Source organism: Cervus elaphus, chromosome 31 (genome assembly GCF_910594005.1).
Source record: "Cervus elaphus chromosome 31, mCerEla1.1, whole genome shotgun sequence".
Lineage (NCBI taxonomy): Eukaryota > Metazoa > Chordata > Mammalia > Artiodactyla > Cervidae > Cervus > Cervus elaphus.
In genome coordinates this window covers 12,595,389-12,607,041 of record NC_057845.1, presented here as the reverse complement: position 1 = coordinate 12,607,041, position 11,653 = coordinate 12,595,389, and the positions used below count along the sequence as shown (strand labels likewise).

The 11,653-nt window shown below is 39.4% G+C and overlaps 1 non-coding gene across 1 annotated transcript; it reads left to right on the top strand.

The window, feature by feature from the left end:
• The first annotated feature begins 11,311 nt into the window (after nucleotides 1–11,311).
• On the top strand, nucleotides 11,312–11,418 carry LOC122687644. The gene has a single exon (XR_006339209.1). It is a non-coding gene; the product is annotated as a U6 spliceosomal RNA (small nuclear RNA).
• The last annotated feature ends 235 nt before the right edge of the window (nucleotides 11,419–11,653 follow it).

The window sequence follows — 11,653 nt, the reverse complement described above, 5'->3', positions numbered from 1 at the left end:
CCACAGCTGCTGTGAGTCAGTGCTATTTTACAACAGTGTGCACGGCTGCCAAGTTTGGGTCAGTGGACTTGTTATTTTCTCTGGGTAATTCAGATATTTGACTTATTTGCGTCCTGGACTGCCACGCCCACACACATTTAAAGATATGTGACTTTAGTCATAGCAGAGCTAGATAAGCACTTAGCCATGTCTGCTCTCAAGTAGGAGTTATGAGTTCATGACTGAGTCAGTGTATTCACCCACCCATCAGATAAACCACTTGATGGTATTGTTGAAAACAGTTTCTCTTCTCCATGAGCAGATTGGCCAGCATCCCAAACCCCAGTAGTTCTGCCTCGTGTAACAAGAGCTGCTGCCTTCTCCCTTCTGAGCCAGACTCCAAGGCCCACAGGAACTGACGAGACTCCTGGAAGACCCAGACACAGCCCATGTGCAGATTCCTGAACAAATAAACCGAGTCCCTGCCTTAGTCAGAGCCAGCAAACACCAGCAGTAGCTGGACCATATGTCATCCAACCACAAGACCAACTGTCTCTTCAGACATTAGAAACACTTCAAACCATGAAGTAGGAATTAACTAGAACCTTAGACCCAGTGTCTGAACAAGGGAGACTAGTAATCTGCTTCCCCTTCAAATCAATGTTGTTTGAATATTTGTTCGACATTCCCTCAGCAGAAATACAGAGGTACTAATTTTCCATTCTCAAAAATCACCTCCAATTCTCTTATTTCTTATTATTTCAATGAGCAAATGTATTGAGAAACATATGAAACTGTTTCATATATAAATAATCAAGCAAACCACATGTTTCTGATCAACTGTACTACGTTGCTGCTGCTGCTATTGTTGTTTTTCCATCACTAACTCGTCTCCAACTCCTTGCGACCCCATGGACTGCATCACACCAGGCCCTCCTGTCCTTCACCTTCTCCCAGAGTTTGCTCAAGCTCATGTCCGTTGAACTGGTGATGCCATCCAACCCTCTCATCCTCTGCCACCGCCTTCTCCTGCCCTCAATCTTTCCCAGCATCAGGATCTTTTCCAATGAATCAGTTTTTCTCATCAGAAGGCCACAGTATTGGAGCTTCAGCTTCAGCATCAGTCCTTTCAATGAATATTCAGGACTGATTTCCTTTAGGATTGACTGGTTGGATCTCCCTGCTGTCCAACGGACTCTCAAGAGTCTTCTCCAGCACCACAATTTGAAAGCATCAATTCTTTGACTCTCAGCCTTTTTTATAGTCCTACTCTCACATCCTCACAGGACTATTAAAAAAACCATAGCTTTGACTATAGAGACCTTTGTTGGCAAAGTGATGCCTCTGTTTTTCAATAGCTGTCTAGGTTTGTCATAGCTTTCCTTCCAAAGAGCCAGTGTCTTTTAATTTCATGGCTTCAGTCACTAGCCACAGTGATTTTGGAGCCCACTATCATGTCCCTTAATCAGACAATACATCAAAAGCCATCATCTGTATGGTCCAATATGAATAGTGTTTCGATCAAGGAAACAAAGTCCAGTGACTAAAATAATTCATTGCTTTCTGCATCAGTTAGAATTGCAATTGATTGAGCAGCATAATTATCCTATGCTGGTTTTTATAAATTAATTTAATGAAGTTAAGGATGGCTTAAATTATTAGTGTATGCTAGTTAATTTCAATCTCCCCACTTACCTTCACCAAGCTCTGCCCTCTTCCCTGTCACAAGAGGTAGAACTTCATAGACAGCATCACCCAAACTCTTCTGCCCCCTGGCTTAAGCAGGAAGAGGAAGGATCACATATTTATTTCCCATAATCTCCACCCCGACTCCTTTACTTGTGTAGCTATAGTTCTGGCAGAGTTATTTTTCTTTGTACTCAAAGATCATATAAGGCAGCATCTCTTCTTATTCAAGTTTTTTCTGACTCCAGTGAATACTCTTCCCTCCCCTAACCCATCAAAATCCCCACCATTTCTAGTGGTGTTGCACCATCTCTTGTGAGTTCCTATGGCGGCTAATGTTATGTATCAACTTGACTGGGCCACAAGGTGCCCAGATATTTTGCCAAACTTTATTCTGAGTGTATCAACAGAGGTGTTTGGGGATGAGATTAACATTTACATGGTAGACTTGAAACAGAGCAGGACCCTATGGTTCTTGCCCCCCACGCCATGTCCTCTGTCTGCTTTTTGTCTATGGAAAACTTCAGTCAAAGAATAAGTTTAATCAGAGAAATGAGAAATATGGAAACAAAGGAAAACAGTCACAGGAGACTAAATAATAACATATGTAGTCATTAAGCATAGTCAAGGACCTTTTGTTCTTTCTCAAGGGCTATAGATAATATTCTGAGCCATATCCTGTGAGCTGTCTTATAGCTACTAAAACACCAGGTGGAAAAGTTAACTACACAAAGACCAGACTATACCCAGCACATGAGCTGCCACAATTCCAAAACTGGCCTCAGTGAAATGGGAACAAGTAGACCCTGTAACTTAAGATTAACTCTACCTAAAACAATCAAGATGACACTGGTCAGACCATCGAGAAGGAATTTGAAGATGACTGTCAGAGCTGACTGTGCTGTTTCTACAAGCAGCCCCCTCCTTCTACTTATAAAATCTCTTGCCCCACTAGTTACCAGTTATGGGCAAGGAGGAGTTGGCCTTTGGACAGACTTTTGCCCTCACACCCCCACCCCCGCTCAGCTGCCAGCATCTGAGATAAAGCAAACTTTCCTTTCTACCAACCTGGCCAGTTTGTTGGCTGTTGAGCGCCCAGTAACCCGACCCCACACACCCTTCAGTAACAGACTGAGTAAAGCAGATTGCTCTCCCAAAAGTGGATGGGCCCTACCCAATTAGTTGAAGGCCTGAATAGTTCAAAAAGACTGACTCTCTTTTAAGTAAGAGAGAATTGTCCCGCCTGATGGCCTGTGAAACAGAACATTGGTTCCCTGAAGGCAGCCTGCCAGCCTTCAGACTCAATCTGAGATATTGATTCTTGCAGATTGTGAACTTGTCAACTCCCACAATCACAGAAAGCAATTGAAAGAGAGAAGAGAGGGGGGAGCAAGAGAGAAAAGAAAGAAAGAAACGGAGGAGGGGGGAAAGGAAAAGGGGAAAGGGAGGAAGAAGGAAGAAAAACTGTTGGTTTTATTTCTCTGAAGAATACTGACATATTTCCTTTCTCTTTTCTCATAACTCTGTAAAGAGTTTCTTCATTAAATTATTTTTAAGGCCTTTTGGCCACCCCTTGTATCTGCCAGGACCCTATCTGATACATCAGATTTTCCTTTTTTCTTTTCTTCACTTCACAGTGTCAGAGGTAAGTAATCCAGTTCCAATGCAAGAGATCCTCCATGTTGCTTCTTTCTCCCTGACTTGCTGTCCTTGGCAAATGACTTTCATCATGACATTTCTACAATATTCCATGTTCTACAGAGAAAGAGGAAAATGGATTAAAAGCTTTCTCCCAGCAAGGCTTTATTTAAAAATATCATTTTCACCTCCCCATAGACTTTAGCCTATATCTTACTGGCCAGAATCATGTTCATGGCCACTTCTGTCTGCAAAGGCATTGAGATACTGAGCACATTGTTATTCAGGCTCTATCCTAGAGAAAAGCAAAGGAGACAGAAACTGGATAGAGGGTCAAATAACTAAACCCTCAGTACCTGCCACAAGTGGGTTTCTTGAACTTCACATCCACTTTCCTCACGTGCCATAGCTGTGCTAATATCTCTTTTATACACAAGAAAAAAGAAAGTTTTCCCATAATTTTTTTCTCCCAAAATTTCTAATATCATGATGGTAACAAAATGGCTGCCTCATCCCCAAGAATCACATCTATGTTCCAGATTGGCTTCACTTCACAGGAGAAGCCCTTCCCCAGTTTCTGGGGGAAAGATATAAATTTATGTGTTACCAATGATTACTTATTAATAACTATTTAGGATGTGGTTTTCAGAAAGCTAACTGGCACCAAATATTCAATTTACTCTCTGGTCATTTAGTAACCCTTATAATCAGCTCTCTGGATAGTTGCTCCCTATCACTCAAGGAATAAAGGAATGTGTGCATGTTTATTCAGTCGCTGACTCATGATGAGTCTGTAACCCCATGGACTGTAGTTGCAGGCTCCTCTATCCATGGGGTTCTCCAGGCCAGAATACTAGAGCGGGTTGCATTTACTTCTCCATGCTGCTGCTGCTGCTAGGTCGCTACAGTCGTGTCCAACTCTGTGCGACCCCATAGATGGTAGCCCACCAGGTTCCTCTGTTCCTGGGATTCTCCAGGCAGGAATACTGGAGTGGGTTGCCATTTCCTTCTCCAACTTCTCCATGAGATTGTTTCAGATCAGGGATCGAACCTGTGTCTCCTGCATTGGCACGCAGATTCTTTACCACTAAGCCATCAGGGAAGCCCAAATAAAGGAATGTCCAAGCACAAAAAGTAATATCCAGGATACAGAAATACAAGGCAAGGAAGGAAGGAAGGAAGACCTTTGTCATTGAATCTCTTTGTCATTGATTCAGCTTCTGTCTCATCATGCCCTTCCCAGATCTCAGCTTTCTTAAGTATTCCTTTCTTAGGAGCACCTCCAACACTTAGATGCCATGGATGAACAGTTCAGTAATACTGGCCTGAAATATTCTGAGGCCAATGCTCTTGTAAAAACTCCCTGCATTTTCAAAGACCTTTTTATCACTTTTAATATAATGACCTAGGAGATATTTAGAAATTTGTTCAGGGTGTCAGAAACCTCTTAGAAGAGGTGATGCTCTAGTTTCAATAAATATATGCTGATCATCCCCACATAACGCCTTCATATAAAATTGCTTAGGTGTTCCCTAGAATTATTGTTCTCTCAGTAAGAGAACATATTAAATAAACATTCAACCAACATAAATACCTTTAATAATTTCTGTCAATATTTTATATTTTCAACCACACTTCATAAACTTGATCATAATCTTTGAATTCAAATGATAATTCTTAGTAATCTTCTTAACGTTTAGTAATTTTAAAATCTAATCAACAGTTAGTAATGACAGTTGTTCTGTTAGATAACTTAGCATTATAAAGCAAGCAGGAAAGAAGCCATGAAATTAGAACTCAGATATTTCTTCAAGTTTGTACCTCTGTTTATTTTGTCTATATCCACACACTTCAACTTCTGCTAAAAACCAGCTGTTTTCTGTACATACTACCATACCATTCCTCCATAAATCAATACCACAACTTGTCTTGATTAAACAAGAGTGGAATGACTTACTATGTCATTAAGTATTCTGAATCACAGACATAATGTAGTGGATACAGCAGGCAGCACTGGAACATACAGTATTTTAAAATCATATGGTATTTGAAAGGCATGTGTCCTAAAATGGTATCTGGTCTCTGGGCAGCAAATTTACAGAGGTGTAGTTTCCCTCCCTCGAAGTTCACATTTCAGAGGAAGCACTTTCAAGTAATAGTAGGTAAATCTTTTCAGACCATCACCAAGCCTCATGGCTTTGCAATCTCACCCTGTTTTAGAGACCCTAATCCACTAGGTTAAAGTAGTGCTCATAAATGATAAGCCTTAGTGCTATATTTTAAATAACCAAGGAATAGTTTTTCTTTAACCAAGCTGCTGCTGCTGCTAAGTCGCTTCAGTAGTGTCCGACTCTGTGCGACCCCACGGATGGCAGCCCACCAAGGCTCCCCCGTCTCTGGGATTCTCCAGGCAAAAATACTGGAGTGGGTTGCCATTTCCTTCTCCAGTGCATGAAAGTGAAAAGTGAAAGTGAAGTCACTCAGTCGTGTCCGACTCTAGCGACCCCATGGACTGCAGCCTGCCAGGTTCCTCCGTCCATCAGATTTTCTAAGCAAGAGTACCAGAGTGGCTTGCCATTGCCTTCTCCGTAGCAAAGCTAGTCTCAACATATATGACTCATTTGTAACTTTCGGGGCGGGGGAAGGGAGTGAATGGGGAGTATAATCAGAGAGACTCTTCCACTCATGCAGAGGAAGAATATTCGAGCCTCAAATTCAAGATGGCGACCTCTCTGAATCCTGATAAGAATTGCTATATTCTTGGTTCCACCATAGGATTGATTAGTACATCAAAAGCAGAAAACAATAACATATTCCTATTTCTTAGAAAAAGTGACTGTGAAACTCAGCAGATGTGCTAGATGCCAAATACTCCCCAACTCTGGCCAGATCAACAGCCGTGACGCCTGTTCCAAATGCAAAGACAGCACAGAATCACCCTAGACCAATAAAATAATCATGATAATATAGCTAGCACAGCCTTTGTGGCAAGTATTATAAGTTTTTTACATAAAATAACCCACTTAATTCCCCACAACAACCTTATATGGGAAGAACTATTATTGTCTCTATTTTAAAGAGGAAGGAACCAGGAACAGGGAAGTTAAGTAATTTTGCTTGTGGTCAACAGCATGAAATTAGCATTCTGTCCCCAGAGTCTATGATTTTACCTACTATGCTGACCTAAAAGCATATATTCCACCAGCAAGAAATTTACAATCCTACTAGAAAAATAGTCCAAACGAAAGTTATGAGAATACTCACAGATAAGGTATTAGTTTGAACAGAAAAATAAAGGGCTCATAAGTGACACACTGTGTTAATAAAAAGAGAACTTTCAATATCTCTAATCATTAGGGAAATGTGAATCAAACTATCATGGGGTATCATCTCATACCCGTCAAAATGGCCATCATCAAAACTCTACAGCTAATAAATGCTGGAGAGGGTGTGACAAGAAAGGAACCCTCCTACTCTGTGGCTGAGAATGTAAATTGGTGGCCACTATGGAAAACAATATGAATGTTCCTTAAAAAACAAAAACTAGAGCTACCATATGATCACAGTCACACTGCTTCACATATATCAAGCAACAACCCTAACTTGTAAAGACACATGTAGCCCAATGCTCACTGTAGCACTCTTGACGACAGCCAGGCCATGGAAGCAACCTAAATGTCCATTGACAGATGAATGGATAAAGAAGATGCAATATATTTATACAATAATATTACTCAACTATGAAAGAGAATGAAATAATGTCATTTGCAGCAACATGGTTGAACCTAGAGATTATCATACTAAATGAAGTCAAAAACAAATATATACTTCATTTATATGTGGGATCTAAAAAATGATACAATTGAACTTATTGAACAAATAAATTCATAAACATAGAAAACATTCTCACGGTTACCAAAGGGGTTAGTAGGGGCAGGGGGGAAGGGGGCTAGTGAGGGATGGGGAGAGATAAATTAGAAGTTTGAGATTAAAATATACATACCTTGGTAGCTCAGCTGGTAAAGAATCCACCTGCAATGCAGGAGACCCCAGTTCAGTTACTGGGTGGGGAAGATCTGGAGAAGGGATAGGCTACCCACTCCAGCATTCTTGCCTGGAGAATCTGCATGGACAGAGGAGCCTGGGAGGCTACAGTCCATGGGGTCACAAACAGTGGAACACAACTGAGTGACTAAGCACCCAGCACCACTTTATATCAAATAAGTAAGCAACAAGGGCCTACTGTATAGCACAGGGAACTATACTCAACATATTTTAATAACAGAAAGTGAAGAAGAACTAAAGGGCCTCTTGATGAAAGTGAAAGAGGAGAGTGAAAAAGTTGGGTTAAACCTCAACATTCAGAACACTAAGATCATGGCATCTGGTCCCATCACTTCATGGCAAATAGATAGAGAAACAGTGGCTGACTTTATTTTTGGGGGCCCCAAAATCACTGCAGATGGTGACTGCAGCCATGAAATTAAAAGATGCTTACTCCTTGGAAGAAAAGTTATGACCAACCTAGACATCATATTAAAAAGCAGTGACATTACTTTGCCAACAAAGGTCCATCTAGTCAAAGCTATAGTTTTTCCAGTGGTCATGTATGGATGGGAGAGTTGGACTATAAAGAAAGCTGAGAGCCGAAGAATTGATGATTTGAACTGTGGTGTTGGAGAAGACTCTTGAGATTCCCTTGGCCTGCAAGGAGATCCAACCAGTCCATCCTAAAGGAGATCAGTCCTGGGTGTTCATTGGAAGGACTGATGTTGAAGCTGAAACTCCAATACTTTGGCCACCTTATGTGAAGAGCTGACTCGTTTGAAAAGACCCTAAAGCTGGGAAAGATTGGGGGCAGGAGGAGAAGGGGACGACAGAGGATGAGATGGCTGGATGGCATCACCGGCTCGATGGACAAAGGTTTTGGTGGACTCCGGGAGTTAGTGATGGACAGGGAGGCCTGGCGTGCTGCAGTTCATGGGGTCGCAAAGAAGGACACGACTGAGAGACTAAAGCGAATGGAAAAGAATCTGGAAAAGAATATATACATGGTATTATGGACTTCCTTGGTGACTCAGATGGTAAAGAACCTATCTGCAGTTCAGGAGACCCGGGTTCGATCCCTGGGTTGGGAAAATCCCCTGGAGAAGGAAATGGCTACCCTCTCTAATATACATATATAACTGAGTCACTTTTCTGTACACTGAAACTAACACAACATTGTAACTTACACTTCAATTAAAAATAAAAATGAAAAATAAAAGAGCTATAATCAGAGAACACCCTGATTCTCTTTGAATTAAGCACAAAGGATGAAAATATTGTTTTGCTTGAAGTTTGTCCAGTAATTGATCCTTTCAATGAACTGTGCTTGGAAAGTATATGCTAGACTTCTTTTTTTAATTTATAAATTTTTGCTTTCATCTTTTTTGCTCCCTACTGTCCTACATTAGAGATTTATGATAATATGTCTTGAACCAATTTTAGCTGAGAGCTCTGAAGTTATGCTAAAGATTGGAGTTGATTGGTAGATAGCAAGCTCAGTTCTCCCTATGTGTCAAGAGCTGGTCAACACAGTTATCCAGCTATTCTGGCAGGTAGCTCTCTGGTTTTATCCTGTTGATTAAAGAAATGGCCTCACCAGTGCAGATAATCTAACAGGAATAGGAAGCTTTTAACACAACAGTATGGCCTTCCTGAATGTGCGCTAGCCAGAAGAGCATGTCTACAGATACAATAACCAATTCACCTGGGTTTGCCCAAGACTTTCTCAAGCTTAGCTCTGAAAGTTCCACATTCCAAAAATCCCTCTTTCACAGGACAACAGAAAGAATTGGTTATCCTAGGCCCAGTGCTGTCTTTGACCTTGGGTGAGGCAGTCCAAGGTTGAGGCAGGAAACAGAGGTTTCAGAAAAAGACATATCTCAACTCCACCTCTGCCACTTACAGTATAATCTGGGACGAGCCATTTAAACCGAGACGCCATTTTCTTTAGCTGTAATATGAGGATAACGGCCCCCTGACTTTTTGAGAATTTAATCAGAAGTCATGAAAGGTTTCTAGAAAAGTGTCTGGCATAAAGCAGTTGCCCAGCAAATAGTAGGTGTTATTACTATATTCCAGGAATTCTAAAATCAAATAGTAACTATAAAAGCAATTGTGTCTAGACAGGTGGTTTGTTTTTTTTTTTAAGTCAATTCATTTGATCGGATTGATTGGTCAAAAATCCATGTTGACTCATGCTAATTGTTGTACGATCAAGCACTTTCGAATTTGTTCATGAGTAACATCCAAGCCATCTTTTCTAAATATTTAAGTTAACAATATAATTGCCTGCTACCCACAGAAGCATCTTCCTTTCAGTAGAATTTTAGAAAGAGGTACACAGAAGCAATATCAAAAATGTCTAATTTTCTCCTTTAAGCTATAATATTCTACACTAACCTAGGTTTTTATGTAACAAAGCTCTGTTTTATACTAAGTATATTTTTTAATATTAATTGAAAAGAACTAATTTATAATCTTATGCTTTAACTTCTTAAAACTAATTCTTTAAAAACGTTTCCTAGAATAAGATCCATTAAATTTTAATGACTTTGAGTTTTGTATTGATAGTAAATCATTTTTCACCAATGATTTCTTTGGTGTCCTATGTTTTTCTCTCAATTCTGAATACAGTTTCTTATACTTGAATTTTTAATAACATAAATAGGATCCACTTTGATTAATTAACTTTAAAATACAATTTCTGGTAATCTATCTTCTATAATATATAGATTTTTTTTTAATATATAGATTTTAATTCATAATCTCAAGTATGGATGGAACAGTGATGCATAGAATCTATTTTACCTATTTAAGAAGTCTTCTCCATTGAGTACAACATTTAATAAGAATTTTCAAACCTTATGCAATATTTTTACTTCATAATAAAAATATTATTAAAATAATTTTATAAGATTATTTTCCTACCTTTCTTTAAGAACAAATTTACATTTGAGCCCATAAATTTTTCAGTTTATGACATGATACAATTCAAGCTAGGCAGCTAAAAGATTCTGAGAAGGAAACTCGAATTGCTCAGAGAAAGTGTGAAATCCCATGTGTTACTAAAACTCAAAGGACTGTCTTGATCAAAAATTTTCTGAATACGTGGCAAGTGGATAATTCATTTAAAAAATTCCCCACCCACATTGTTCTCTGAAGTGTGTCTCAAAGTCCCGTTCCTTAGCATAAAAGACATCTTGGTTTCTTTTTCTCAACATGTGTTTTTTTTTTAGTCAAACATATAACATTCAGTCTTGGGACATTACAGGAAATGTGATTTAGATTCTTCTCATTAGTGCAGCCTAACACAGAGGCACACATAAAAAAAACCCCTCTCTCTGCTGCCTATGTCCCTCTTACACATTAGGTGTCTTAATTTTTTATTGAAGTATATCATGTAGGTTTCAGGTCTATAGCACAGCAGTTCAGTTATGTATATATGTATATATGTACATATCTATATATTCCTTTTCAGATTCTTTTCTCTTATAGGTTATTACTTTAACTGACTATAGTTCCCTGTGCCATACAGTGGGTCCCTGTTACTTACATATTTTATATATAGCAGAGTATATAAATTAATCCCAGCCTCCTAATTTATCCCTCTCCCCTCCCACCTTTCCCTTTTGATAACTGTAAGTTTGTTTTCTGTGTCAATGAGTCTCTTTCAAACATCAGCTCTTTAAGTAAAATTCATGTCACTGTTTTAAGAAATAAAGGACTGCCTTTTCCATTCTTTTTTTATACATTTCATACCATGTCTTATCTGTTCTCTGCTCCCAGATTTCTGATAACTCTAGGACCTCTGAGATGAGTCCAGATGACACATTCAGTGACCACATTAACCATTTTCAGTTCTGAGCCCAGAAAGCTTGGCTATGTTTCAAACCGGGTAAAAACATTTCTGAATAGAAGTCTTTTTCTTCCTAATATGTTATACTTGTCAAAAGCACATGGGGTGCTCACTTCACCAGCACATACACTAAAATTGGAATGATCCAGAGAAGATTAGCATGGCCCCTGCTCAAAGATGACACAGAAATTCGTGAAGCACTCCTTATTTTTCTGTATGTCTCAGGGAACTCAAACAGGGGCTCTGTATCCACCTAGAGGGGTGGGATGGGACGGGAAATGGGAGGGAGTTTCAAGAGGGAGGGGATATCTGTATACCTATGGCTGACTCATGTTGAGGTTTGACAGAAAACAACAAAATTCTGTAAAACAATTATCCTTCAATAAAAAATAAATAAATTTTTAAAAGAAAGAAAAAGCACATTGGATCTGTCAGATAAGCAAATAT